Below are 22899 nucleotides of genomic sequence, written 5' to 3' on the forward strand. Positions count from 1 at the left end.
AATAATGCAGACATGACTTTGCTTCTGCAACCTGTCTGCCTCAGCTGTCCTCTTCCTACTGCTACCTGAGTCTCCTTGGACAGGTCACGCCATGCATAGATTTCCTCATCCATAAAATGAGGGGATTATGAGGATTGAATGAGTCAAACGTAAAGTGCATAGAATAGGGCATGACTCCTAAGTGCTCAATGACTATTAGCTCTTCGAAAAAAATGTCTTACTAACATGGTCTACAAATGTACAAATCTATTCATCTGGGCCAGCCAGGAAGATTTTTATTTTATAATGCGCTCACCACACACTTCTGGTGGACTTTGTTCTAGTTAGAACTTTAAGTTTGCAAAAGTCCCCCATCCAGCCCTGTCCCGGAGGCAATGATCAGTTCAGCCCTAAGAAGCTCACACCTAGCCATAGAGGAGCAGCAAGGAGAAGCAGCCTAAATGGCTGGGGCACAGCTGTCAGTCCTGATGGAAGAGAAAAGGTCCAGGAGGTGCACAAGCTGTCACAAAGCCTCAGTCCTTCAACCTGGGTGAGACCCTCAGTCCTCTACTAGGACTACCCCCTTAACCAAACTTGTCAGAATGTATAAAATTCAGGCCCACTTCCTTCTCAACCCATTGCTGATTCAAAGTGGTGAATGCAAAAGAGTGAGAGAGGGTAGTTATGAAAAGCTCTTCGTGCGATTCGAGGCATTGTCCCCCACTCCTGCTGAGGACCTACACTCCAACAATTGTAAAAAGGGTACACTGATCCAGTGGAAGACCAGGCTTGGACTCATGGGTTCATGAAAAGCACAATAGCCCAGCCTTTTGATCTAGGGGTAGCCAGTTGCCCTCTTGTCCCTGTGGACCTTCACGTAAAAATGGCCCAGCACTGGCCGGGTGCGGTGGCTCACGCCTGTAATCTCAGCACTTTGGGAGGCCGAGGCGGGTGGATCACAAGGTCAGGAGATTGAGACCATCCTGGCTAACACGGTGAAACCCCGTCTCTACTAAAAATACAAAAAAATTAGCCGGGCGTGGTGGCGGGCACCTGTAGTCCCAGCTACACGGGAGGCTGAGGCAGGAGAATGGCGTGAACCTGGGAGGCAGAGCTTACAGTGAGCCGAGATCGTGCCACTGCACTCCAGCCTGGGCGACAGAGCGAGACTCCATCTCAACAACAACAACAACAACAACCAAAAAAAAAAAAAATTATATATATATATATATATACACACACACACACACATAGCCCAGCACTGTATTGATGTTCAGGGGGCTTTCTAAAGTCATTGGAAAGGTATATTCAATAAACTACCACCATGGTCTTGGCCACAGAGTTGTTTCTTGACAATATCAAGAGCTGTGATACTTACAGGTATGATTCCAGATACCTGAACAATTCACTTGTGACAGCCACATATTGCAGTAACATTAGATGAACAGACCTCATTTTACTTCTAATCAGCTCCATCTTTATTTTCTTGTAACTTGAGAAAATTTTATTTTGCTTTGCTTCACTTGAAGTTTGAACATTTTAACCATGTAGTCCCTCCTTGTTCAGAGAGAATATGTTTCAGGACCCCCAGTACAGGCCTGAAACTCTAAACAGTACTGAATCCCGTACAGGTTGAGCATCCCTAATTCGAAAATCCAAAAGCCGAAATGCTCCAAAATCTGAAACTTTTGCTGACATGGCTCCACAAGTGGAAAGCTTCACTGCTGACCTCATGTGATGGGTCACAGTCAAAATTTTGTTTCATACACGAAATTATTTAAAATATTGTATGAAATTACCTTTAAGCTATGTATATAAGGTATATATGAAACATAAATGAATTTCATGTTTAGACTTGGATCCTACCCCCAAGATATCTCTATGTATAGGTTAATATTCCAAAAGCTGAAAAAATCCAAAAGCTGAAACACTTCTGTTCCCAAGCATTTTTGATAAGGGATACTCAACCTTTATATATTATGTTTTTTCCTATACATACATACCTATGATAAAGTGTAATTTATAAACTAGGCACAGTAAGAGATTAACAACAATAACAATAAAATAGAACAATTACAATAACAATATACTGTATTAACAATGATAATAAAATAGAACAATTATAATAACAATATACTGTATTAATAAAATAGAACAATTATAACACTATATTGTAATAAAAGTTATAAGAATGTGGTCTCACAAAATATCTTACTACACTGTATTCACCCTTCTTATGATGTGAAATGATAAAATGTGTATGTGATGAAGTGAGGTGAGTGACACAGGCATTGTGACGTAACGATAGGCCACTACTGACCTTCCAATGATACGTCAGAAGGGGGTCCCGGATCACTGAGCCATGGTGATGTCAATGGTTAGATGTCAGGAGTAGACGATGCTGATGACTAATGGATGAGGAGCATCTCAGCATGGACACGCTGGGCAAAGGGAGGATGCACGTGCCATGATGGATGGGATGGGACAGCAGGAGATTTCATCACACCACTCCGAATGGCGAGCAATTTAAAGCTTATCAAGTATTTATTTCTGGAATTTTCCATTCAATATTTTCAGACCATGGTTGATCTCTAGTAACTGAAACCACAGAAAGTGGATAAGGGTAGCCTACTACATTGCAATGAGGTTGAGTCTTTCTCTACCAAATATCTAGAATTTCACACAGTTGGAAAAGCATGCATGAAGTAGCTCTTGCATGAAGGGTAATGAGGACTTTACAGGCTAAACCCTAAACACAGCATTCTGGTATCAGGAACTTGAGGAAGGACAATAGGCACAGGAACAAGAAACTGCTGGTCCTGTGTCTTGATGCAGGTGCTGACTGAGCACCTCTGCTTTTCCTTCCTACACTTGAGATGTTCCAGGCTCTGGATACTGCTGACATGCAGAGCCAGCTTTGTGGCTGCGTAATCCGTGCATTCTCAAAGAACCTTGTGCTTGGCTTAATGGTCCTCCATCAGTCTTGAAATTCTTAATATTTCTTGAACAAGGGACCCCACATTTTCATTTTTCAGTGGGCCCTACAAGTTACGCAGTGAATCTTGATGATGGGATTATATAACTCAGTGATTAAAGCATGGTTTTTAAAGAAAAGGCTAGGAACCCAGGAATGTACTTTTAAATTTAATAAATTTAATAAAAGAAAAGCATGAATCTTTTATTAAGATTCTAAAAAAACAGACTTTTTTTTAGAGCAATTTTTGGTTTACAGCAAAATTGAGAGGCAAGTACAGAGAGTTTTCATATCCCTTCTGCCCACACATGTGCACAGCCTCTGCCATTATCAACATCCCACACCAGAGTGGTATATTAGCTACCATTGGCTGGTATATAATCCAACCAATGAATGCTGCATTGGCACATCATTACCACCCAAAGTCTATAGTTTACATTGTGGTCATTCTTGCTGTTGCACACTCTGGATTCAGACAAATGTATAACATGTATCCACCATTATAGTATCATACAGAGTAGCTTCACTGCCCTAAAAATCCTCTCCTCTGCCTAGCCATTCCTCCCTCACCACCACCCCACACCTAAACTCCTGGCAACCACTGGTCTTTTTACTGTCCCCATAGTTTTTCCTTTTCCAGAATGTCATATAGTTGAAATCCCATAGTATGCCACCTCTCCAGAGTCACCTTCTTTCACTTAGTGATATACATTTAAGTTTCTGCTACGTCTTTTCATGGATTTGCTTTTTAACAGGCATTTGGGTACACCATTTTCCTCTGTCCTCACAAATAAGTGGCTGTGGAGCCACTTATTTTTTGCCTTACAAAGATGGAGATCAAACTTCTGTGTTTGGTGATATTGATCAAGGTTCCCACATTGTGCCTGCAGGCTGGGCGCTGAGCTGCTCTCCTTTATCCCATGCCCTACCCTCCATCAGTGAAAAGCCTCATTTTCTGGCTTTCCATTTAATATTTTACCCTTAACTGAGACTTTGTTTAGAGTGATTCACATTCTGAACTCAAGCATGTTTGCCTAGTTGCCATATGACCTCCAGCCTTGTTAGGAAAAACAATACAACTCATGATTGTTTTACTATGGGCTCATTTACAGCAAGTGCTACTGCAAACCAGTGCATGAAAAAGATGGCAAATGTTTCTCTTACCATCTGCCTCTGCCAGAGAACCAGGGAGTGAATATGAAGCTAAACGAGTTACAGACAAGCATTTCCACACCACCTTACATAACAAGGACAGCAAAACTTTGACTTCTTAAAGACATCCGGAGCTATTGGCTATGGTGAATGGGGGAGACAATTTATTAGGGTGATGTATGTTTCTTAGTTTCTAATGATACATAAATTATCCCATGAGCCATGATACATATGGCTTAAAGAGAATTTTAAATGAAAGCAATTTTTTTTCTAGCACCACTAATTACCTAGCAGCAGTAAATTACTCATCTCCCACGGCCTATGGGCTGTGGTCATTACTCTCTCCTCGAGGTTGAGTGGATGTCCCCCAAGAGGAATGTTTGCTCTGAAAAAGTGGATTTACATCCTCACTTGTGAGCCCGCCATGCTAGGTCTACAGAGGGAGCAGGTATTAATCATGCCTTTTGGACGTAGCACTGTGTTTGTGCCCTCCTACATGTGTCATTTATGATAGCAGGACAGTGGGTTGAGTCTTAGCTCTTGGTTTGCCTTTGGGGGAAAATCAGAGTGCTGCTATCAATAATTAATTTCCTCTGGCTGGTTGAGGGGCAGGGAGGCATGGTTTGAAAGATAGACTTAGCTAATAAGCATGGAAGTTTCCCAGGTGACAAGTTAAACAAGGGAAGTAATAAGCATCATTAGTTTTGGGAAACACTAGATAACTACATGATATGTAGAAGGAAAATGATGGTGCTATCAAAGACCATTAATTCAGCACATTTTTGTTGATTTCCACTACTGTGATAAGTACTAGGGATGCAAGGAATGAATGAGAAGATTCCTGCCCTCACCAAGTTTGGTGTCCAGTGGGAGAGAGAATCACAGAAAAAAAGCAAAGATAATACAAGGTCAGCCCAAGTTACTATATGAGAGCAGAAAGGAGATAGCTTCTGCCTGCCTGTTGAGGAGACTAGACAATGCTAGAGCTTAGATTTGAAGAATATGTTGTATTTGACCAGATGGCCATGATGTGGGATGGCCGTGGTGTGGGATGGATGAGGATACCAATGGCAAAGGCCTGGACATCAGAGACAGAACCTGGTCAGTTAGGAAAATGATGCTTTGGCGTGGTCAGCGTATAGGCTGTATACAGGGAAAATGATAGAAGACAGGACTAGAGAAGGGACAAGGCAAGGCCACAGGAGTATGTACGCCATGGGAGGGGGGGCTTTAGACCTGAGAACTGCATGACCAGAGAGGGCAGATCTGTGGAGGATGGGTTGAGGTGGAGGGAGGCAAGCAGGGAAATCAGTCACAAAGCTGCTGCAGTCACCCAGATTAAAGAGAGAGAGAGAAATGCCATTACCCTGTAATTAAACACAATCACAAACATAACGAGAAATTTGCCTTAAAATTATCTCTCAGAAATACACTAGATTGGTGTGTGTGCTTGTATATATATATATATATATATATAATATGTATTATATATCATATGTGTATGTATTGTATATATGTGTGTATATAGTGTGTGTGTGTATATACATATATGTTTTATCTATCTGTATATACTGTTATCCCCTGATATCCATGGAGGATTGATTCCAGGACCCCTGTGGAAACCCAAATCCATGAATATTTAAGTCCCTAATATAAAATATTTGCACCTAACCTACACATATTTTCTCGTATACTTTAAACCATCTCTAGATGACTTATAATACCTAATATAATGTAAATGCTAAGTAAATAGTTGTTATACTGTATTTAGGGAATAATGACAAGGAAAAAAATCTGTACATGTTTGGTACAGATGCAACCATCCATTTTTTCTGTTGGGTGAATCCACAGATATGGAACCCATGGATCTGGAGGATCAACTGTATATTTTTGTTTCTCACAAGACTTTTCTGCTAATTACCCTGTCATTTTCTTAAGGGTTCATGCTTTTGAACTATGCATTTGGAGGGGAGGGTCTCCTTTCATAGCTTCTATTATTGAGAAATATACATTTGTTAGGATGAATGGGTTGAATGCATATTTCCATCACATGCATATTGCTGCTTCTCACAATTTTAAGAAAAGAAGCATATCCAACACTTTCTGTTTTTGCATCATCCCTTCCCCATTACCCCTATACCCATGCACTCTGAGATGCTCTGACCTTGGCCAGCAGCAGTTTTGTGTCTATTAAGGTGTCAAGACTTGGTGTAACCACTAACAAAATCTGTATTCTGTATTCTGATGCTTACAAACTGCATAGGGACTTTATAAGGACTCCATCCTACCCTCAGCCTCCCACCTGTGACCACAATCAAGATTTGGGAGTGGGATCACAAAGGTTTAGAGCCTAATGAGGCTGCCTGGGAAAGGAGGGTCTTGCAAGTAAATGCCAGGAGGTGCTTTGCCTCTGCTTCCCTTAGGCTAGGGCGGTGTGTGGGGATGGGCGTGAGGAGACTGAAGGGGAGGGGAAGGAAGAGTGAACTGATGGGAGGGACGCTGAGACAGGATTGCTTTGTGCCCACTCCTACGACTGCCTTCATTTGGAAGGTGGTAGTAAATACAGTCATGTTGGAGGAATGTTTCTGGGCCAAGGTAGCCTGAGACTGGGGGAACAGAGCAAGGAGAGTGGCATGGCCCCCATCTCACAAGAAGAAAAAATGAAGTTGTAAAAATGCCTGAGTGCATGTGGTACTGATCTGCCTCCTTCCACCCAGACCCTGCAGAGATGGTCAGCAGTTTGTGTTGAGACCAGTCCCAGTGATGCTTCTTCCGACTCTCCCAGCCCCAGTGACTGCACCCCATGAGGATTAGAGGTGGTAAGCTCCTAACATTTCCTTAATTAAAACCCATTTATGCCGGAGGTTGCAACTTTTTGAATTTTTGCATGAGTGAAAAATCAGACCTTGGGAATGACCTTGAGTAGTAGGATATAAATAACTCCCATATGCTTAGTGTTCCAATAATGGAACACTAGGCATAAATAGGTTTAATGTACGGACCATATGGGGTGCAAGGACAGAAAAAAACCCATCAGGAATTTTCTCATTTCTCCAAGCCAGGTCAGGGGAGCCAGGCTGGACGTTGGTGTTGAGGGAGAACTCTTGCCACCCTGCAGGCTTACTATGAAGCAGGACACCCATCTCCAGCCCTGAGGGGCACAAAGGGCAGCCTGGCATAGACCCCGTAAGGTTCAGCTCTTGACAGCGTGCTCAGAGGGCTAAGCCACAGCCTTAAGGTGATCCACTCCAGCACAGTGACCCTGCACAACCAGTGAGGCACTATGAGGGGAAATCATCATTGTCCAAAGTCATTTCTGAACAATGAGCCACCAAGTCCTGGTTTGATCTCTGGGGAAAATGCATTTCAACCTCAAGCCAGAATAACATAAAGACTGCTTCCTATATCTTATCCCTCGACAGCCAAGTTTCTTGAACAGCTTTTAAGGAACCGTAGTAACAGTTGGAGGAAGGGGTGAGTGGATCAGTGATGATCCTTCTACTAGATTTTTATCTCCCTTGCATAAATGGCTCCATGGTCCACCTGGAAAAGGTAAGCGTAAGGAGAAGAGATGGCAGGCAGATAGGGTTTTAACCTAGGTGATGGGCAGATAAGTTTAGGGTGGGGAGTTGACAGGCAATGACATGACTCCACCCTCCTCCCACTTTTCTCCAGGATGAGGGAGGTTCTGACCTTTAGCCTTTACGCAAAATACTCTCGTCAAAGTTTCCACATTTATGTGATTGAGACAAGAGCCAACATTTATTATCCCACATTAAAACTGAAGCAACTAAATGAGATAAAACTCACAGATATATATTTCTTCCCCACTGGCCTTTTCAAAAATGGCAATCAATTTTCACAGCAGGCAGCTTAGAAAGTCAAGTTATTGGGACAAAAATGGGTAAAAGCCAACTGAAACAGTAACATCAACTGGTGTCATCCACATAACTATTCAGCACCTTATGACCATGTAGCCAAATAAATTCTGGATAGATTACAGATTTAAATGTGAAAAATTAAGCCTATAAAAGGACTAGAAAAAAATACAAATAAATATTGATCTGATCTCAGAAGTCAAGAAGGACTTTCTGAGTTTAAAGCTGCACAGTCTGGACATGGTGGCTCATGCCTGTAATCCCAGCACTTTGGGAGGCTGAGGCAGGTGGATCACCTGAGGTCAAGAGTTTGAGACCAGCCTGGCCAACATGACGAAACCCTGTCTCTACTAAAAATACAAAAAAATTAGCCGGGCATGAGGGCAGGAGCCTATAATCCCAGATACTCGAGACGGTGAGGCAGGAGAATCGCATGAACCAGGGAGGCAGAGGCTGCAGTGAGCCGAGATCGCTCCACTGCACTCCGGCCTGGGGGATGGGGGAGACTCCATCTCCAAAAAAAAAAAGAAAGCTGCACAAAACCATAAAATAACCAAATATATTTTATTATATAAAAACAAAACATTTTAGAAAAGTAAGAATGTAAACACAATTTAAAAAGCACACTGAGAGGCTGGGTGTAGTATTTCATGCCTATAATCCTAGCACTTTGGGAGGCTGAGGCAGTAGGATCACTTGAACTCATGAGTTCGAGACCACCCTGGGCAAGATGGTGAGGCCCCTTCTCTACAAAAAATAAAATAGAAATTAGCCAGGCATTGTGGCCCACGCCTGTAATCTCAGCCACTGAGAACTGTGACCGTGCCACTGAACTCCAGCCTGGGTGACAGGGTGAGATTTCGTCTCTTAAAATAAATACATACATAAAACCAAAAAGCACACCAAGGAAAAAACCATTGCAGCATATATGGCTGGCTTAGCATGCTTACTGTATTACTAGGCCAAGCACGGTGGCTCACGCCTGTAATCCCAGACTTTGGGAGGCCGAGGCGGGCAGATCACGAGGTCAGGCGTTCGAGACCAGCCTGGCCAACATGGTGAAACCCCTTCTCTACTAAAAATACAACAATTAGCCGGGTGTGGTGATGGGCACCTGTAATCTCAGCTACTTGAGAGGCTGAGGGGGGAGAATTGCTTGAACCTGGGAGGTGGAGGTTGCAGTGAGCCGAGATCGTGCCACTGCACTCCAGCCTAGGTGACAGAGCAAGACTCTGTCTTGAAAAAAAAGAACCGTTACTAATTCTTGGAGCCCCCTCCAAGGACTGTTTTCTGTCTCTATGTTTCATGTGCCTAGCAAGGTTCCTGGTGAATAGCAGGCAATCAACAAATAACATATTTTTAAAAAGCTGTATTTGGTTGAATGCACACTATGTCCATCTATTGTTGCCACTCATCTCAGCAAACATACAGATTACATAACAGGATCTCCATTTTCCCAAAGAGAAAATTGAGCACAGAGTAAGTAGAGAACCTGGATTCAAATCCAAAGCTTCTGACTCCAAAGCCTTCTCCATTTTTCCCTTTCCACTGCCTGCCTTCCAAATGAATGCTTATTGAATAGAATTGAATGGCAGAAAAAAATGTTTAGCCTACTTAATGAGAAATGTGACTTCTATTTTCAAACAACACCTTGTTAAACAACATTCCTTGAACTCAAATAATGCTGGTGTTCAACGGAAAATAATTTTTACCTTGGTGGGGGAGTCGAAAGCCCCATAGAAGTTCCCAGCTCTAACACTAAGTTGCTTAGTGATTTAGACAAGTTGTTAAGCTGCTCCAAGTCTCAGAATCCTCATCTGTAATACAGGGATAATAAAATTGAGAGTGCAGAAAGGTTACGTAATTTGTCCAAGGTTACACAGTAGTAACCGCCTGAGTGGGCAGCTTGTCTTTACAGCTGGGTAGTTCACAAGGTTGATGTAATATCTAGGAGTAAATGAATGTGAACAAGCTTTGAAAAGGATAAACTGGACACATTGGGTGAATGGAGAGAAAACTTAAAGTAATAAGCCTGTTTTCTGTGCAAGAATTATGAAAATTAGTTTGATATGAACACCTCAAATGTCTGGGTGTGTTCTTCTTGACCTACTATCTATTTTTAAATTTCTATAGCTGAAAATATACACTAGTAGCCGATTATCCGCTCCTTTCTGCCCCCTTTACAGTAAACCAGTGCAGCAGTACTGATTAATGAATCCAAGTCAGCTTGCCCACAATTATAATCTTATCTAACTAGCTTTTTAAAAAAAAGATAATTGCATCCACTGGGGTGGAGTTTCTGGCATGTGCAATAATGAATCACCAAATCATGATTTTTAAAAGATAGTTACCTCATAAAATCTGGACTCAGCACCTCTTTCATTTCACTGGCTAGAAGCCAAGACAGTCCGTGTTAATAATGTATTTTAATACCTCTCATGTACTTTTCATGCCTCGATGCAGTATTTGATCATTGATGAAATCAGCAGTTGGACATGCATCTCAATTACTGTACCTTTCAGAAGATGCCCTTCATATTCTCTCTCTCATTTACAGAATTTATTTTACTAAACTATTCAAGAGAAGGTTGCATATACTACTATGAAAGGGGTATAATACAAATATTATAAGGCATAAAGTGCATAAAAGTTGCATAAATATGCAACTTCAGTGCATATTTCCTAAGAACAAGAATAATCTCTTATGAACACAGTGTTCAAATTCAGGAACTTTAATATTGATGCAATATTTTCATCAAATCTGCAGCCCATAATCCAGCTCATCAATTGTCCCAACAATTCTCTTTATAGCATTCTTTCCCCTCTCACACAGGATCCAATCCAGGGTCACTATTGAATTTAGTTGTTGCACCTCTTTTATTTCCTTTAATCTGGAACAGTCCCTCAGCCTTTCTTTGTCTTTCATGGCTCTGAGATTTTTGAAGAATGCTGGTCATTATTTTACAGATAGCCCCTTAATCTAGATTGGTGTTTCCTCATGATTAGATTCAGGATATGCGTTTTCGGCAGGAATACCACAGAAGCAGTGTGGTGTCATATTATAACCAGAGATCCACGCATTGGTCTGCCTCTCATTAATGACATTTATTTTCATCCTACTCACGGCGTTGTCCGGCTTCTCCATTGTTGTGGTGGTTATAGAAATGCACCGCCCTTATCTCCTGTTGTGAGGAGCATAATTGATATGATGTCCTGGCTGATGCACTCAGACTCCGTCTGTGTGGGGACCACGCTTCCCACTGACTTCTGGCCAATGACTCTATTAGTGTCCCAATTACTTTCTTTTATTTTTTTATTTTTTTTGTTTTTTTGTTTTGTATTTTCTAACTCATGTCAGCCACCTCAAGAATTCAGAATAAGGCCCGGTGCAGTGGCTCATGCCTGTAATCCCAGAACTTTGAGAGGCTGAGGTGGGAGGATTGCTTGATCTCTGGAGTTTTAGACTAGCCTGGGCAACAGGGCAAAACCCCGTCTCTATTAAAAATACAAAAATTAGCCAGCTGTGGTGGTGCATGCCTGTAGTCCCAGCTACCTGGGGGCTGAGGTGCTAGGATGGCTTGAGCCGAGGAAGTAGAGGCTGCAGTGAGCTGAGATTGCGCCACTGCACTCCAGCCTGGGCAACAGCATGAGACCCTGTCTAAAACCATAGCAAGGCATGGCAAGACATTCTGGTCTCACGCTTGCAAGAGCGCCAAAACCCATCACTAAGAAAAAATCATTGTTTACACTAAACACTTCTACTAGTTTTTCTTCATTTTGGATATATATGTAGCATGTTCAGTGATAGAAAGGTGAATGGTGTGAACTATTTTACCATTACCATTTATTTATGTAAAAGTATAAATGATGGTAGTTTTACTCTTAAAGGTTAGACAAAGTGTACAATAACAGATAAGTGAGATATTACAGGCATGTTTAAGAAGTGGTGGGTAAAGCTTTTAATACTAACAATCCATCATAGGAGCATAGGTTCAAAGTAAGAATAACACCATACGTTTACATAGTACTAAAAGGTTTGTGAAGGCCTTTCACATATATTATTTAGTTTTATCCACACAATAGCCCTGTGCTAGGTAGAGCATGTATTGTTATCCCTACTTTATATATGGCACAATCATATTATTTCACAAACAGAAAAAGTAAAGAAAGAAAGCTAATCGAAATGCCCGTGGATTATAAAATATGTATTTGAAATCTGGCATAAGAAACACCCACTCTGTTTCTGAAACTACCTACTCTTAAGCCTGGACATTTTTCTTTTATAATATTTAATGTAATTGCTAATACACGAGAATCAGTGTTCTCAAGCTGCAGAGAACCCTCACTTAAATCTGTAATTCCTTTTGCTGCTCTTTGCAATCAGGATTTAATAAATAAAATAACACAAGTACTGAACATGAATCCTTTTCTTTGACATTACTGAACACTTTAAGCAGCTTTTAGATTGCCATGGGGTTAATTGAAAAAGAAAGATGAGAAGAAAACTTAGTAATTTTAGATATGATTTACTTAGGAGGTGGGATAAGAAGGTGTTGTTATTTTTTTCCCTAGTAAAAACACTTCTTTAAAGGTTACAATGAAAGTTGTGAGAAAATGGTTTTATAGACAAAATCTTGCTTTTTAGCGTAGTGACTTTTTGAAGAATTATTCTATTTGTGGTGACCCTCTTTGTCCAAATAACACATTTTTTCTTAAGGTCTCTTTTGATGGATATTAATAGAGTTACACAGGCTTTCTTTTAGTTAGTATTTGTTTAGTATATATTTTTTATTATGATGATCTAAACGTATCTCATTCAAGTAGCATGTAGCTGGATTTGTTGGTTTAATTGCAATATCTCTATTTGAACCCAATTGTTTATTTTGCTTACATTTACTGTGATTACTGACATATTTGGATTTATTTCTATAATCCTAATTTGTGTTTTGCATAAACCATGCTTTTTTTCTTATTTATTTTCCCCCGTCCTTTTCTTCTATTGGATTAATGGAGTTTATTTCCTTCTATTCCTTTTTATTTAGTATTTACTCTTAACCTCTTTACTTTTTACCTGACTTAGAAAAATCCAAAATTAATAAAAAGTCTCTATGCTACTCTTCAATAATATAGGAACCCTAGAGTTTACGCCTTAGCCCATCCCCAATCTCTGTTCACTCTCTCTTTATGTTTTTCTTGCCTAGTATTTTAGTTCCTTTTTTCATGTCCTTCCCTGATTAATTGTTATTTTTACTTATTGTCTGGTATAGACAATGATTATTCGAATTTACATCTTTTATAGCTTATAAAAGTGAAAAATTTAAAACCCTAATTTACTCGTGTTGGTACCATTTGCAAGAGGAAAAATGCTTTTTGCACACACTGTTTCTTTTTGGGTTTGATGTTATTCTTTCTTTAGTAGCTCTTTGAGGCTTAGTCTTCATCTCAAAATCCTCACTTAACCTTCAGTTTTCAATAATTCTTTAGCTGAAAATTAAGTTCTAGGTTCCCCAATATTTTCCTTCAACTCTTTGGTAATGATATTCCGTATTCTACCTGGTCTCTTTTGAGAAGTCTGTTATGAGTCTAAGTAATTTGTCTTTTCTTACTGGTTGCTTTGAAGGCTACTTATACTTCAGTGTATGTGTGTGTTAAATTTAATCGTTTGAGATACTGTAGTTGTGCTTCTGGAATCTAAACATTCATGTCTTTCTTCAATTCGGAAAAATACCGAGTCATTTGTTTCAGAAAAATATTATTTCCTTCGGCCCATTCTCTCTTGTCTCCCTTTCTGAAACATGTTGACCTCTTTATCTTTTCCATATCTCTTCATCTCCCTTTCACAATTTTCATCCCCTTTTCTCTCCAGTCTCATGAATTTCTTTAGATTTATATTTCAGTTCATTAACTCTCTGTTTTGGCTGTTTCTAAAATTTTAAGTTTTTTTTTAATTTCAGCTACTCAATTTTTTATTTCTAGAAGTTCTTTTTGTTTCTTTTTGTTTTCTTTATTTCTTCTTAAAAAAATGGGATACATGTACAGAACGTGTGTAACAGAACCTGTTACACAGGTATACGTGTGCCATGGTGGTTTGCTGCATCTGCTAACCTGTCCTCTAAGTTCCCTCCCCTCAACTTCCCACCCCCTGACAGGCCCTGGTGTGTGTTGTTCCCCTGTCTGTGTCCATGTGTTATTAATATTCACCTCCCACTTATGAGTGAGAACATGCGGTGTTTGGTTTTCTGTTCCTGTGTTAGTTTGCTGAGGATGATGACTTCCAGCTTCATCCACGTCCCTGCAAAGAACATGATCTCATTCCTTTTTGTGGCTGCATAGTATTCCATGGTATATATGTACCACATTTTCTTTATCCAGTCCATCATTGATGGACATTTGGGTTGGTTCCATATCTTTGCTATCATAAACGGTCCTGCAATAAACATACGTGTGCATGTGTCTTTATAGTAGAATGATTTATATTCCTTTGGGTATATACCCAGTAATGGGACTGCTGGGTCAAATTGTATTTCTGGCTCTAGATCCTTGAGGAATCACCATATTGTCTTCCACAGTGGTTGAACTTATTTACATTCCTACCAAGAATGTAAGAGCATTCCTATTTCTTTGCAGCCTCACCAGCAACTATTGTTTCTTGACTTTTTAATAATTGCCTTTCTGACTGGCATGAGATGGTATTTCATTGTGGTTTTGATTTGCATTTCTCAGATGATGAGTGATATTGAGCTTTTTAAAATATGTTTGTTGGCTGCGTAAATGTCTTCTTTTGTGACGTGTCTGTTCATATCCTTTCCCCACTTCTTGGTGGGGTTGTTTGTATTTTTCTTGTAAATGTGTTTAAGTTCCTTGTAAATTCTGGATATTAGTCCTTTGTCAGGTGGGTAGATTGCAAAAATTTTCTCCCATTCTGTAGGTTGCCTGTTCACTCTGACAATAGTTTCTTTTGCTGTGCAGAAGCTCTTTAGTTTAATTAGATCCCATTTGTCAATTTTGGCTTTTGTTGCAATTGCTTTTGGCGTTTTTGTCATGAAGTCTTTGCCCATGCCTATGTCCTGGATGGTATTACCTAGGTTTTCTTCTAGGGTTTTAGGGTTTTTATGGTTTTGGGTTTTACACTTAAGTCTTTAATCCATCTTGAATTAATTTTTGTATAAGGTGTAAGGAAGGGGTCCAGTTTCAGTTTTCTGCATATGGCTAGCCAGTTTTCCCAGCACCATTTACTGAATAGGAGTTCTGTTTTTATACTGACATATTTTCTTTTTAAAGTGTCTTCCTATATTTTAGGTTTTTTTTTTTTTTAACAAGATGAACTCACGTGTGAACAGAAGATAAATACAGTATTTCCCAAATTACCCATTTAAACCTAATATATAGTCTGGCCTTTTACCTACCTTTTGGGTGAAATCTTGGACAGGTCTCATAAATATTCTAATTGTTATTAGATAACTAGGCATCTTGTGATTATTGTCAGACAAAGAACAGTCTTGTTTCAGTAACTATAATGACCTACCTGGTATAATAATTAAATTTCTGAATTTCATTCAAAATTAAATCTTCTCTCCTTCCAAGGTTTGAGTTTTTCAAGTCAAGAAACTGAAATGGAAGAGGGGAGTCTGGTTGTCTTTCATTTTCTTCTCCTTGTCTGTGTCCCTCTAGTCAGTAGCCTTAGTTTCTAATCTCTCCATGGTCTAACCCAGGAGGTTAGAGGAACAGGAAAAAGGGCATATTCTAAGGCTGATACTGTCTGTCGGTACAGGGACCCAATTGCTGTCTCTTTTTCTCATAGGATGCTTTTCTGGGTTTCTCAGAGATAACACTCCTTCCCTCCCCCGACAATTAGAATAAATTCCCATGAGTCAGCAATGCCTTACTTGTAGTTAATGCCACACTTCTCCAGTCTTGACCCTAGCCTCTTGTATTTTCCCCCTATGAATCACGTTGCTCTCAAAGAGGCTTCTGCAACAAATTCCCCTTAAATCCAGCCTCAGGCTGATGGCACACTGTGTGAATATTTTTTGGCTCATGAAAACACGAACAGCCTCTGTGCTGCCATGAATGAAAGTGCGGTGTGCTCCCAATGTGGCCTTTTTCTCCTCTCTGCTCAGCCAGCTCAGGGCAACTTGGCACAGCTCCTCATTCTGATTCTTATGCTCACCTAAACTCTAGGGCAGTGCCTCTCAAACTTTAATGCCCATACCAGTCACCTGGGGAATATTGTTAAAATGCAGATTCTGATTCAGCAAGTCTAGGTTGGGGACTGAGATTCTGCATTTCTAACAAGCAGCTAGGTGATGCCTATGCTGCTGCTCCATGCACCACGCTTTGCGTAGCAAGGCTCTGGAGCATATATGTCAGGTTTATTGAACGTTATGTTGTTCTCATTTGCTTGAGATCTAGGGGAAGCACACTTCTCTTTTGCTTGGGAGTGGGGGAGATAAAGCACCTATTTCACTTATATTTTTCAAAGAAATCCCCTTGCTTGACCTCTTCCACTGGCATTCTTTTATAGACTGGAGGGGACAGATTGCCAGTGCTGAAAGAAATAGTTTTACAATCATTTATTATACTTGCACAAGTGGGGTCTAGCAGGTCATTTAAGAATACAGAATCCTGCTATCTACTTTATTCTAGGCCTTTGGGACTTCATCCACAACATAAATGGAAAAAAAGCCATTAAAATCACTAATTAGAATCATTTTATATTTTATAATTTCCATAAAATGTTATTACAGAAATGAAAAATATACCCCAAAGCAGAGAGAATCATAACAAATACCAATTTTTAGTGGGAAGATCAATGGTTTTGAAAAAAAATCATAATATAGAACATTTCCATCACCCCCAGAAGTTGTCTTGTGACTCTTTTCAGTGAATCCCTGTTACTCTGATTTCTCTCACTATACTTTAGTTTTATTTGTTCTAGAACTTCATATAATAGAATAACACACTATGCACTCTTTTATATCTGTCTTCTTTCATTCATCCTAATGCATTTGATACTTGTCCCAGCTATTGTGGTATCCATAGTCCATTGCTTCTTCTTTAATAGAGTAGCATTCCATTGTGTAGATGTATAATTTATTTATCCATTCCCCTGTTGATGGACATTTGTGTTGTTTCCAGTTTTTACCTATTACAAATAGAGCTACTATGAATGTTACTATACAAGTCTTTTTATGAACATGTGTTTTCATTTCCCTTGAGTAAACAATTATGAGTAGAGTTACTAAGTCATAGAGTAGGACTATGGTTAAATTTGTAAGAAACTGCCAAATAGGTTTTCAAAATGGTTGTACCATTTTTTACTCCCATTGACAATGTATGAGACTCCTAGTTGGTTTACTTTTCACCAACGTTTGACATTTTTAGTCTTTTCAATTTTAGTCATTATAGTATACGCAAAGTGATATCTCATGGAAGTTTTAATTTTTATTTCCCTGGTGCCTTTTGATAATCTTTCCATGGGTCTATTAGCCATTCATTTACATTCTTTTTGCAAAGTGCCAGTTCAAGTATTTTGCTCACTTTTAAATTGGGTTATCTTTTTATTATTAATTTTTAGGAAATCTCTGTGTATTCCAGATACAAATTCTTTATCAAACACATGTATAACAAATATTTTTTCCCAGTCTATGGATTGCATTTTCATTTTTTTGATGGTATCTTTTGAAGAGCAGACATTTATAATTTTGAAGTCTGATTTATTAATTTTTTTCTTTTAGTGTTGTTTCTTGTCTCATAAATTTTTGCCTCTCTCATTATAGTCTCCTATAACCTTTCTTCTAGACATTTTATAATTTTATATTTTATGCATAGGTCTATGATTTATCTCTAATTAATTTTTGGTATGAAATTGAGGTGGAGGTTCACCTAATTTTTCCATATAGATACCTAGTTGTTTTGGTACCATTTGTTGAAAGACTATGCTTTCTCTTTTTCCTCTTTTTTTTTTTGTTTTTTTTTTTTTTAGTATTTATTGATCATTCTTGGGTGTTTCTTGGAGAGGGGGATGTGGCTGGGTCATAGAATAATAGTGGAGAGAAGGTCAGCAGATAAACACGTGAACAAAGGTCTCTGGTTTTCCTAGGCAGAGGTCCCTGTGGCCTTCCGCAGTGTTTGTAAGACTATGCTTTCTCTATTGAATTACCTTGGCTCCTTTGTTGAAAATCAATTGACTATGTATGTGGAAGACTATTACTGGACTCTATTCTATCCTGCGATCTACTTAACTAACCCTGCCTCAATATCACACTGTCTTGATTACTGTAATTTTATGTATGGCCTTGACATCAAGCAGTATAAATCCTCCAACTTTGATTTCTTTTTCAAAAATTTTTTGGTCATTTTAGGTCCTTTTCTTTCTTTCTTTCTTCTTTCTTTCTTTCTCTCTCCCTCTCTCTCTTCCTTCTTTTCGAGAGAAAACCACGGAATAAAGAAGCTTTTTAAAATTATTTTATTTAAACTTATTATTATTTTAAAATTTTACTTTAAGTTCTGGGATAAATGTGCTGAATGTACAGGTTTGTTACATAGGTATACATGTGCCATGGTGGTTTGCTGAACCTATCAACCTGTCATCTAGGTTTTAAGCCCCACATGCATTAGGTATTTGTCCTAATGCTCTCCCTCCTCTTGCCCCTAACCCCCAACAGGAACCTGTGTGTGATGTTCCCCTCCCTGTGTCCATGTGTTCTCATTGTTCAACTCCCACTTATGAGTGAGAACATGAGGTGTTTGGTTTTCTGTTTCTGTGTTAGTTTGCTGAGGATGATGGTTTCCAGCTTCATCCAAAGGGTCCTTTGCTTTCTTATATAAAATTAGAATCGGTTTGTCAATTTCTACAAAAAGGCCTGGTGGAGTTGTGATTAGATAGCGTTGATTCTACAGATTGAATTGGGGAGAATTAAAATCTTAACCCATCAACATGGTGTAGCTCTTTATGTATTGCCAATCTGGATGACTTTTTATTTCATTTAACTGCTTTTTTACACAGGTAGAATTTCCAGTAGAATGTCAAATAGAAGGAGTAAAAATAAACATCTTGGCTTTCTTCCTGATCTCACATATAAAGTGTTCAATATTTTGCCATTAGCCATGCTGTTAGCAGTAGGTCTTTCATGGATTCCTTTTATCAAACTGAGAAAAATTTCCTTCTACTTCTAATTTGCTAAGTTTTATTTTTTACTTTTTTGAGACAGGGTCTTGCTCTGTTGCCCAAGCTGGAATGCAGTAGCGTGATCTTGGCTCACTGCAACCTCCACTTCCTCAACCCAAGTGATCCTCCCACCCTACCCTCCTGAGTAGCTGGGACTATAGGCATGTGCCACCACACAACATCCTGCTAATTTTCTGTATGTTTTGTAGAGAGGGGTCTTGCCACGTTGCCCAGGCTGGTCTTGAACATCTGGACTCAAGCAATTCACCACCTCAGCCTCCCAAAGTGTTGGGATTATAGGTGTGAGCCACCGTGTCCCGCTGGTATTTTTTTTTTAATCAAAAAATGGGGCCAGGTGTGGTGGCTCATGCCTGTAATCCCAGCACTTTGGGAGGCTGAGGCAGGTGGATCACCTGAAGTCAGGAGTTCAAGACAAGCCTGGCCAACATGGTGAAACCCCGTCTCTACTAAAAACACAAAAATTAGCCAGTCATGGTGGTGGGCGCCTGTCATCCCAGCTACTCAGGAGGCTGAGGCGGAGAATCACTTGAACCTGGGAGGCAGAGGTTGCAGCGAGCCAAGCTCTGCCACTGCACTCCATCATGGGCGACACAGTCAGACTCAGTCTCAAAAGCAAAACAAAACAAAATAAAAAACAAAAAACCACAGGTGCTAGCTTTTGCCAACTGTATTTTCTGCATAAATTGAAATTATGATATAACTTTTATTCTTATTTTATTAATCTGGTGAATTACTGCACTTTGATTGATTTTTAAAATGTTGAAACCACCATACATTAATGAGTTAAATCTCAGTCATACTATATTATCTGCATATGTTGCTACATTTCATTTGCTAATTTTTTGGAGAATTTGTATTCTATGTTCATAAATGATATTACTCTATAATTTTCCTCTTTTATAATCTTCTTCTAAGGTTTTGCTATTAACGCTATGTGGGCCTCATGAAATAGGTAGAGAAATTTTCCTTCCTATATTTCCTTAGAAAGTTTTTATAAGATAAATATTATTTTCTTCTTAAATATTTGATAGAATTCATGAGCGAAGCCATCTGCACCTAGAGTTCTGTTCATGAGGTTTTCCATTACATATTCAATTTCTTTGATAAGCATAATGCTAGCCAGACATCTTATTGCTTTTTCTGTCAGTTTTGGTAAGTCATGTTGTGTTCGGAAGTTATTCCTTCCAGTGGGTTCTTGGTCTCACTGGCTTCAAGAATGAAGCCGTGGACCCTCGTGGTGAGTGTTACAGCTCTTAAAGATGGTGTGTCCGGAGTTTCTTCCTTCAGATGTTCAGATGTGTCCAGAGTTTCTTCCTTCCGGTGGGTTCATGGTCTCACTGACTTCAGGAGTGAAGACGCATACCTTCGCAGTGAGTGTTACAGCTCTTTAGTCCAGAGTTGTTTGTTCCTCGTGGTGGGTTCGTGGTCTTGCTGACTTCAGGAATGAAGCTGCACACCCTTGCGGTCAGTGTTATAGTTCATAAAGGTAGTGCAGACCCAAACAGTGAGCAGCAGCAAGATTTACTGCGAAGAGCAAAAGAACAAGGCTCCCACAGCATGGAAAGGGGGACATGAGCAGGTTGCCACTGCTGGCTGGGGTGGCCAGCTTTTAGTCCCTTATTTGGCCCCGCCCACATCCTGCTGATTGGTCCATTTTACAGTGCGCTGATTGGTCCATTTTACAGAGTGCTGTTTTTGGAGTGCTGATTGGTGCGTTCACAATCCTTTAGCTAGACACAGACACTGATTGGTTTGTTTTTACAGAGTGCTGATTGTTGTGTTTACAGTCCTTTAGCTAGACACAGAGTGTTGATCGGTGCATTTACAATCCTTTAGCTAGACACAAAAGTTTTCCAAGTCCTCACCCGACCCAGAAGCTCAGCTGGCTTCACCTCTCAATGTTTTTAAAGGAATTTCTCCTTTTCATCAACTTGTCAAATTTATCTAATATTATTTTTTAACTTTTTGATGTGGGTAGGAACAATAGTGATGTTCCCCTTTCATTACTGATTTGACGACTTGTGGAGTTTTCTTCTGTATCTTGACCAATCTACTACAAGAATATTAGTTTTATCAATCTCTTCAACAGAACAACTCTTGGTTTTCCCTACTGTTTGTTTTCTCTTTCATTGCTTTCCATTCTTGTTCTTTTATTTCCATTTTCTACTTTCTTTGGGTTGATTTTGCTCTTCTTTTTTCTAGCCTTTTAAGGCAGATGTTTAGATCGTTAATTTTTTCACTTTATTTTTTTCTAATACAGGTGGCACCTATGGCTTGACTTATGATTTTTTTTTTTACTTTAAAATTCGTCTATCTGTACATAACCTCATCATAAGTAGAGAAGCATCTGTATAACCAATTAAAACTATAAACATCTTTTTAAGTACTGCTTTGGCTGCAACACATAAATTTTGATGTGTAATGTTTTCATTATTATTCTGTTCAAAATTTCTAAATTCTCTTGTGATTCTTTCTTTGATCCATGGGTTATTTATATGTGTGTCACCTAATTTCCAAATATTTGTGGATTTTAAAGATATCTTTTTGTTGTTGGCATCTAATTTACTATCATTTTGGCCAGAGAATAATTTCAATTATTTTAGATTTATTGAAACTTGTTTTATGATTCAAAATATGGTCTATCTTTGGGGGACTCAAGGGGAAAGGCTGGGAAGGGGGTGAGGGATAAAAGACTAGAAATTGGGTTCAGTGTATACTGCTCGAGAGAAAAGTGCACCAAAATCTCACAAATCACCACTCAAGAACTTACTCATGTAACCAAATACCACCTGTTCCCCAAAAACTATGGAAATAAAAAATTTAAAAAATACATGGTCTATCTTGGTGAATATTACATGTGTACTTGAAAACACATATTTTGTAGTTGATGGGTGTAACGTTTATAAACACCAATCAGGTAAGTTAGTTGATGGTGTTGTTCAAATCTTCTATAACCTTATTTTTTTGTCTACCTGTCCTATCAACTATTGAGAAGTGTTAAAATCTACAACTATAATTAGGGATTTGTCTGTTTCTCCCTTTGGCTCTGATAATTTTTATTTCATATACTTTGAAGATTCATTATTTGATGAGCTGATCATTTTATCATCATGAAATAATTGGTTTTCTCCAGGTAATAAGCTCATTTAAAAAATTACCACAATATATTATATCTTTTTAATTTCCACTGCATTTGGTTGTAGGTACTATTACTCCATTTATAATTGTAGAGTCTGAGTGAAATTGGCCAAGGTTTTTAACTAGTAAATATGGTAGAACATATAAAAGTTTTCAAACTTGAAGGCTGGGTGCGGTGGCTCAGGCCTGCAATCCCAGCACTTTGGGAGGCCGAGGTGGGCGGATCATGAGATCAAGAGATCGAGACCATCCTGGCCAACATGGTGAAACCCCATCTCTACTAAAAATACACAAATTAGCTGGGTGTGGTGGCGCGTGCCTGTAGTCCTAGCTATACTCAGGAGACTGAGGCAGGAGAATCGCTTGAAGCCGGGAGGTGGAGGTTTTAGTGAGCCGAGATTGCGCCACTGGACTCCAGCCTGGTGACAGAGTGAGACTCCGTCTCAAAAAAAAAAAAAAGTTTTCAAACTTGACAGCGAATCTTAGAAGTCATGGGCACTTTAATTAAGTCCTATAACATGTTTCAGTTTTATTCTTTTGTTTTTCACAACTTTTTACTTATATGCTTATTTCTACACACATTGGTCA

The 22899-nt window shown here is 39.2% G+C and overlaps 1 protein-coding gene across 2 annotated transcripts in view; it reads left to right on the forward strand.

Annotated features, from left to right (window-relative positions):
* Positions 1 to 2368: 2368 nt before the first annotated feature.
* The window catches only part of LPAR3 (lysophosphatidic acid receptor 3), a 119221-nt gene continuing 98690 nt past the window's right edge, over positions 2369 to 22899 (forward strand). Inside the window, exons 1-3 of one of the 2 annotated variants that reach the window (XR_008494178.2) lie at positions 2369 to 2519; positions 4134 to 4282; positions 6823 to 6924. The gene's annotated coding sequence lies outside the window, so the exon portion shown is untranslated. Of the gene's footprint in view, positions 2520 to 4065; positions 4283 to 6822; positions 6925 to 22899 lie in introns of both variants that reach the window. The other variant, XM_054451423.1, reaches the window with a different exon arrangement.

The sequence above is a fragment of the Pongo pygmaeus genome, chromosome 1 (assembly GCF_028885625.2).
Source record: "Pongo pygmaeus isolate AG05252 chromosome 1, NHGRI_mPonPyg2-v2.0_pri, whole genome shotgun sequence".
Lineage (NCBI taxonomy): Eukaryota > Metazoa > Chordata > Mammalia > Primates > Hominidae > Pongo > Pongo pygmaeus.